This window comes from Cyprinus carpio, chromosome B19 (genome assembly GCF_018340385.1).
Source record: "Cyprinus carpio isolate SPL01 chromosome B19, ASM1834038v1, whole genome shotgun sequence".
Classification (NCBI taxonomy): Eukaryota; Metazoa; Chordata; class Actinopteri; order Cypriniformes; family Cyprinidae; genus Cyprinus; species Cyprinus carpio.
The window spans coordinates 1,354,784-1,362,819 of record NC_056615.1 but is presented as its reverse complement, the minus strand read 5'-3'; positions in this window follow the sequence as shown (position 1 = coordinate 1,362,819).

The window sequence follows — 8,036 nt, the reverse complement described above, 5'->3', positions numbered from 1 at the left end:
ACAGGCGCACATCATAGCGCGCATAATTTACTTCTTTCTTTAGTTTTTATTGAACACTATCAATTTACAAACTCAAGTGGAGAACTATAATATGCATATAAAAATTGAAGCGTCATACATGAAATGTCCGTCTATATATTTAACCATTTAAAGGGGTTGCGAGAAAGGAAAGATAAATAAATAAATAACAATTCTCAAACATACTTCTTTCATAATACATAGACTCATACATAGTTTTACATAATTCACCAAGGGGTTGATTCCAAGTAGAGCGCATAATTTAGGAATATACGAATAATTTGGATGATAGAAAATATTTTAGAAACACATTTGCTCAGAATTGCACATATTAAAACAAAAACAAAAAAAGTTTAAATGTTATTTTTGTGTTGTTTGTTGTTATATTAATTATGTTGATAATTTCAATAATATATTCTCTATATGTTTTCTTTAAGACATCCATTAAATATAGCCTAATTATTTGTGTAGCTGGTGGCAAACAGCATTTAAGAAATAGTTAAATACTTCAGTTCTGCAAATTCATTATTTCTTCTTCTTCCTCATACCCATTATGTTCTGAGAACGTTTTACTAACGTTCCCTTTTGGTTGTGGGAACGTTATTTTGAATGTTCCAAAAATGTGGGAAATGTCCAGTTTGTTTTACGTTCCTAGAACGTTATTTTATAGTTAGCATAACGTTCCTAAAACGTTCTTGAAACCTAAATTTCATAAAAAAATATAACGTTCTATGAACGTTTATTTAGAACGTTCCAAAAACGTTAAAATGTCCAGTTTGCTTAACGTTTCCAGAACGTTATTTTATGGTTAGCATAACGTTCCTACGACGTTCTTGAAACCTAAATTTCATAAAAAATATAACGTTCTATGAACGTTTATTTAGAACGTTCCAAAAACGTTAAAATGTCCAGTTTGCTTAACGTTCCCAGAATGTTATTTTATGGTCAGCATAACGTTCCTACAATGTTCTTGAAACTTACATTTCATAAAAAATATAACATTCTATGACGTTTATCTGGAACATTCCAGGAACGTTAAAATGTCCAGTTTGCTTAACGTTGCTGGAACGTTATTTTATGGTTAGCAGAATGTTCCTACAATGTTCTTTCCACTTACAATGTATTAAAAATAAAACATTCTATAAACATTCATTTGAACATTACAAAGTGTAGCTTAATAAAATGTTATTTTCAGGTTAGCACTGTTGCAACATTCTCTTTCAACATACAGTTTATTAACACAACATTCCAGATACGAGCAAGCATATAATTACATGTGCATTTCAACATGGACAGTTCTCATGAAGTCGAGCGGGTGTTTAAAGGCGCTGGCTTTTTGTCACGTGACCTTATTAATATTCTGCGTGAGGTAATCATGCCCAAACTCCTGGAGACAGGTGTTATGAGTGATTCAGTTTAAAAACCTTGGTGTTATGAGTCAGGTTCTCTCCGACACTTTAATGTTCTGGGCCCGGTTTCCCGATAACGCTCACTCTTAGCACGGTAAGAAGACTCGAAAGATATATCTTACCAAAGTTGTTTATGTTCCTAAGTGTGTTCCCCAAAGTGTCCCTTAGGAAGCTTCTTAACATGCTGCCTCTTACGTCCGACGTTACAAAGGCGCTGTCCCAAGTGAAGGTGCTGAATAAGTTGGCATCGATTGCTCAGGAATCGATTTTCAACTTCACGCGAAGGTGCATTATGCCGTTAAGAAAGACAACACGTTCTATGCAAATGAAACATTCCTCAAATTATTCCAGTAACATTTATTTTAACATAGTTATCCTTAAAATATAGACTATTAATTAAATTATCAAATTGTCAGTAATATGTTCACACGATATGTTGTGACGGGTAGACGAACCGGGTATCCCTCGCTAATCATCCACCCTCCTTATCCCGTTGTGCCACTTGTGCCGCTTCTTGACATGGGTTTAACGACTTCTAAAAAACATGTAATACACTTTTATATTGATGGTAAGGTACTTTACAATCAGAATTCCCCTGCATGGCACAGAAGGGCGTTGGTGACAGTGTGGACGCACCTCCACACCGAGGTCTTGCTTAGGCCATAGCCCTCTCCCATGACCTCGATGAAGTTCCCTGTAGCAAAAAACCTTAGCGCTGCAAGCAGCTGGACTTCAGGGCTCAAAGCAAAATTCCGCCGCGTTACCCTGGCAAGCGCAGGTCTGAGAAGGTCCAGCAGCTCCATAATGAGTTGTGTTGGGAGGCGATTTTTTTTTATATATCAGGCAAAATGTCAAAAGTGCTAAAGTTTTGCCGAATAAAAAAATTGACATGGACTAAACAGCTCCGCTGCCGACGCCGTCTTTGATTCAATGCAAGGACACGTTGGATCGCTGCCATAGTTGGTCGCTTACTGGACACCACCATGCTTACCCATTTATAGATCTTAGCCATTTAGAGCCAAATTGTTTGCCAGATTTTATTTATCAAAAGTGATTGCCAATTTAAACGCTTTAATGACATTACGAAATAGCCTAGGCTAATTACCACCATATTAGTTCTGATAATAAATAAAGTCAACTTCATAAATAGGCCTGCCTGTATCCATTGCGAACAGATTTTATTATAAGTCTTAAATGTCCATAACATAAAATCATTTTTGAGCCACAACATTGTCAACATACCATAGTTTGACTTGTACTGCGCTGCGCTGATTTCTAAAGAAGGTCAAACAACGCTAAGAGAGAGCTTACGAAAGGTCCAGACCAACCTTACGAAAGTGTGACTTACAGAAGATATACTTAGCGTACGAACGTGTCGGGAATCGTGCCAAAACATGAAGAGAGAGGTTAAGGAATAGGTTAAGAACTACTTAGCGATAAGAACGTTTTGGGGAACCGGGCCCTGGTTTCTGCAGCGCTGCTCTTTATTTTTGATCCGTGCTCTGTTGGCACACATGGCTAGGCAGGGCGTGAACACGTAATACTGGTTTTGTGTTGCATTGAGTTGGTACTGTCACAGAGTTCAACGCCAATATCTACTTTAGGTCCTTTTTCAATCTTAGATGATAATGATAATGATTATTTTCGTGGTGAAGCCATAGACTGGTGAAGCTGATCACTCAGAAGTGGCAGTTCAAGACAGTGGACAGCTGATAAAGTCAAAGCTGGGAGTTTACTGTAACAATGATACTTTGCAAGTGATTTTGCCAGCTGGCTCTCTCAGTCAGGTTAAGATTTTGGGTAAGTACTAGTATGTTCAGCAATTTGTGTTTTCATGCATGCATGCATGTTTAATTAAAATGTCAGTTTCTGTTGTCAAAATGTGTGTAATTATTTCCAGGTGCTTCAGTAATTGATTCTGTGCTTGGGGCCCAATGGTCTGTGGTTACTCTCTGACACAAGACCACAGCAGTAATGTTTTGGATGTTGACTACACTGGCTGTCATGTCACCTGGGGGTTTTAATGAAGTTATACATGTACATTACATTTAGATTTAGTCATTTAGCAGACACTTTTATCAAAAAGCGACTTAAAAATGAAGTAATCAAAGGAGCAGGAATATGCAAGTGCTATGACAAGTCTCAGTTAGCTTAACGCAGTACACGTAGCAAGGTTTTTTTTTTTTTTATTACATAATAAATAAAAATAAAACAGATAGAAAAAGAATAGAGCAAGCTAGTGTTAGAGGCCTTTTATTGCTTTTTGTTAATTGTATAATAAATAAAAAGAAAAACAAATAGAGAAGAGCATCTACAAAGAATAGAGAAGCTAGTGTTAGTTTTTAATAAAGAATGGAAATAGAATATAGAGTGCTAGAGTTAGAGAGTCAAATAAAGATGGAAGAGATGTGTTTTTAGCCGATTCTTGAAGATGGATAAGGACTCAGCTGCTGGGATTGAGTTGGGCAGCTCATTCCACCAGCAGGGAACATTTAATTTAAAACTCTGTGAAAGTGATTTTGTGCCTCTTTGGGATGAACAATAATGCGCCGTTCACTTGCAGAACACAAGCTTCTAGAGGCACATAAGTCTGGAGTAATGAATTAAGGTAAAGGGGTGCAGATCCAGTGGTGGTTTTGTAGGCAAACATCAATGCCTTGAATTTTATGCGAGCAGCTATTGGTAGCCAGTGCAAATTGATAAACAGAGGAGTTTCACTTTTATGAGTGGGGGGGCACCCACTGGCAGACAAGCCAAGAGCACTTTTTTTATATGTTCTACATTTCATGTATTTATTTACACATATTCTACATTAAATATACATTTAGAATGGACAATAACTGCTGTATAATAAGTAAAAAATTAAAAAATGTAGAAAAGCCGCCTCTTTTTCCGAATTGCATAGATGACCTCTATTTTTCTTTCATCTCTTATGACACATTTTCAGTCAAATCATTCTGTGTGTGCTAGATCAGAGCCAGTTTCTTATTTTCCTCATAACTGAGAAACTTATTTCTGATGTAACCAAAATTTAGAGACCTGCATTTCAGCTGCAGGCCTGACGGCACCGACTTTTTTACGCCCCTCGGGCTGGGCTTCGGGCCAATTTTCACGTCATAATTCAGAGGTGGGCTGGGCCTCAAGCTTGTTGTAGGCTTCTCCTTATTTTTATATTTTAGACATCCATCAATTAGAGATGAAAAAATGCTATGCCGGTGGAAACACCAGACCGTGCTGCCATGACTGTCAACAGCAGCTCGACGGTGTTTAGTGTCCCGCAGCAGCAGCAGTATGGTGTATGCCGTCAGCGCAGCTGAACAGTTCTGCGTTCAAATGCACGCAATAGGCTTAAGCTTGCCGCAAAGCATTGGCAAAAGTAATTACAACAAATGTATCAGGGAAAAACAGAAAGATATTTGAATTAATTACTAATAATTTCTGAGTTGGTGTCGCAAGGATGAAGTTTCCGATCCTGACTCGGCATCTCCTCATTAGACGCACCTTTAGAGAGAAGTGCATCTTTACGGATTATGATTATAATGAAAGAGTTTTTTTTTCTTGTTTTTGATTTGTTTTATTTCGTTAAGTATTATTTTTAAAGCTTAAAATAGATATATTTAACATGTCTGTGAGGCATGTATTCACTGAGTTTTGGTTTATTTTTGTGAAGCTCTCCTGTTCAAGATGAGACGGCAGAAAGTGCATCATGTTTGTTTTCTTTACTTTATAAAAGCACATCATTTTGTTGATATTGTGAGTGCACACAAAAAAGTATACCCTTTACAGTTACAAATGGTGTTTTACTCGAGTCTTACTTCATGAGCAAAAATGACGGCGTATCCACTGAAAAAAATGCAAGCGATCGCGCTGGCGCCTCCATGCAATGTGCGTTTTAGCTTCCACTCTCCGCGCAAACTATTGGATATAGTGCACATTTATCTAGGTTAAATGTTTAAACATTGTTATATGCTTTGTAGCGTATGAGCAGTTCATTCATTCATTGGTTCTGAATTAATGAATCATGGCTCGTTGAATCTAAAACAATGCACATTCCTTGGCTAAAACCCAAAGCTTTTAGCCCCTGAACTCATGCAGGTAAATCAAACTCTCTGCAAGCTGAATGGCCGGCCTGGTGCCAGCATGGCTGGGGTTTAATTTCCTGACCAGATCGTAAAACTTTATTACCCCAAACTGGGAGAAACAGAAAAAGCCCAGCTCGCTAGGAATTCTTGTAAGGAAAAAGGAAAGTAAATATATTCTAAATGTATTGACTGTATTTCCTTTTTGTGCTTAGATGTCTTCCATATCAAACTGGAGTATCTACAATTTTATTGTGTTAATCAAACTTTAAATGTGTGTAATTCTGCATATGAATGTAACTTTATGTTTCTCCTACCTTTACCTGTCATTTTTGGTATCTGTTTAACCGTCTTGCCTTGACCGAACCACTCATACATAGGAAATTACAGTAAAATGTATTATTCTGGAATTACCATCTTGCTGGAATATAATTGCTGAATTCTGACAACGCCATAACTCACTCGAGTGGGTGTCTCCCCAGAGACAAAGGAACTTTTTCCCGCTTCAGATCGTGGATGTTCATTGGTTGTTCGCGTGAACAGAGGCATGAACCCAGTCGCTCCATAAGAGAGTGACACAGAACTTTCTCGTTGTTCACTTTTTGTTTCGGCACTTCGTCGTCGAGAGTACGTCTGTCGCGATGGCTCCTTAGGGAGCTTTCATCTCCGTTTTTCTTTGCTTTTCTTTACTAAGTTTTATTCTTATATTCGCCTCTCCCTACACGAGGGAGACGAACTCTGAATTATTTCTCTGGTAACTCCACGTTCGTTGAACCTTTGAAACTTCGCGCGAGTCTGCTCGCCCCGGAATACACGAGAGAACACGCCCAGCTCTAAAAGCACGACGCACGCAGCTCTTAGCAGGCACAAAGATACCCACATGCAAGTATTACTTCCTATAGAGATTTAAACGCTGCTTAAGGTTGTCTATTCCCTTTTCAAGGTGATCTGATTCCTTGTTGTCTTTCAAAAAGGTTACTGTATGTGATTTTGCCATACTGCGCGATCATTCTGCATGATTCTGCCTCTCTCTCTCACCTTCTCTCGCTCACCCTTTCTCTCTCGCTCTCTCTCTCTCTCTCTCTCTCTCCCTCCCTCCCTCTCATTTTGTTATTCGTTTTGTATTGTATTTGTTTTTTACTGTTTGTATTGTTATACGCATATTTACTCTGTGTGAATCGTAGTTTTGATGTATTATTAGTTCAATTATTAAACGCCAATATATTCATGATTGCTTCTGTCTAAAATGCTCACATTACGAAGTCAATGAAATGTTTGATCTTAGCTATAAAGCTATATTTGTTACTTTCCAGTAACCTAAATTTTATAAGGACGGGAGAAATGGTTTCATCGCCAGAAACAATTTTTCCTGGAATTATAAGAAATGATAACTTTATTGAAGTTGATAAGTTAATCTTACGGCCGTTTGCTGGACAAACCACTGTTTGATTTGCATTAATTCCCAGTAAAAGATATCACGTTAATTGATATGAAGAATGGAATATTGACATATAAATGAGTTAAATTACAGTGCTTTGTAATGAGTTATTGATATATACAATTGACCTATTTTTCATCTTCAATAATTTTAATGTAACTGTTATGCGAGATATATATATTAATCATATTCCTGATTAATTATTAAAATTCCCTATATATCATTTGAGCTAACGTTAACGTACTACCCAGTGCGGCTACATTATTTTGGTGGAGAATGCGGGCATTTCAAACTTCGTTTTATGAGCAATTCAGTTTCAATCTGTTTATATGGTTATTAATAATTTCTGCACGCGCGCTATGAAATTATGAGATTGTGGAGATAAGTCGCAAGACGCGAACTCACTCCTAACTGACTGAGGCAAAAAGCTGATCAGTCAGCACATTAACAGTTTCTAGAAATACAAGTACACTGCAGTATAATGTTAAATGTCCTGTTAAGAGAAGATCAAGATCTCTCTGCAGTGAGAACATTTTAATATTAGTAACCCGCCTATTAAAGACGAAAGAAATCTCTTTTTTTTAGGATGTGACGTAAATCTGATCAGAGCGACGTTCCTTTTATTCAGTAATTAAAAAAGGCCTTGTAATTACATATCGTTATTGAATTCGGTGGTTAACCACTGTGATATTCAAAAATAAACGATAAAACTCCTGGTCGAAAAATTGGCTTAGCTACCCAATTTTAAACCTAAAACATTTAAATCATAAGTGCTATTTTGATAAATGTGTATGGGAGTGCAACAGACGGACAATTCCTGTGTTCACATTTGCGTGTTTTGCAGCGAAGAAATCCTGCCTCACGCTCTTGTGCAGTATATAGCACCTTAAAGGTACAAAACCTTTGTCTGTTGGGAGAATCAGCGCTGACAAACGCTCAGATTCTAAATCACACTGAAGTAGGGTGTAATTCCCTTGCTCTAACTAAACACACAGAGGGGACGTCCTTTAAAGGGTTTTAGTAGTCTCAAATTACACCCCCTGCCTTCTGCTGACTGTCAGGTCAGTCCTGGCCATGAGTGCAATTACGCCA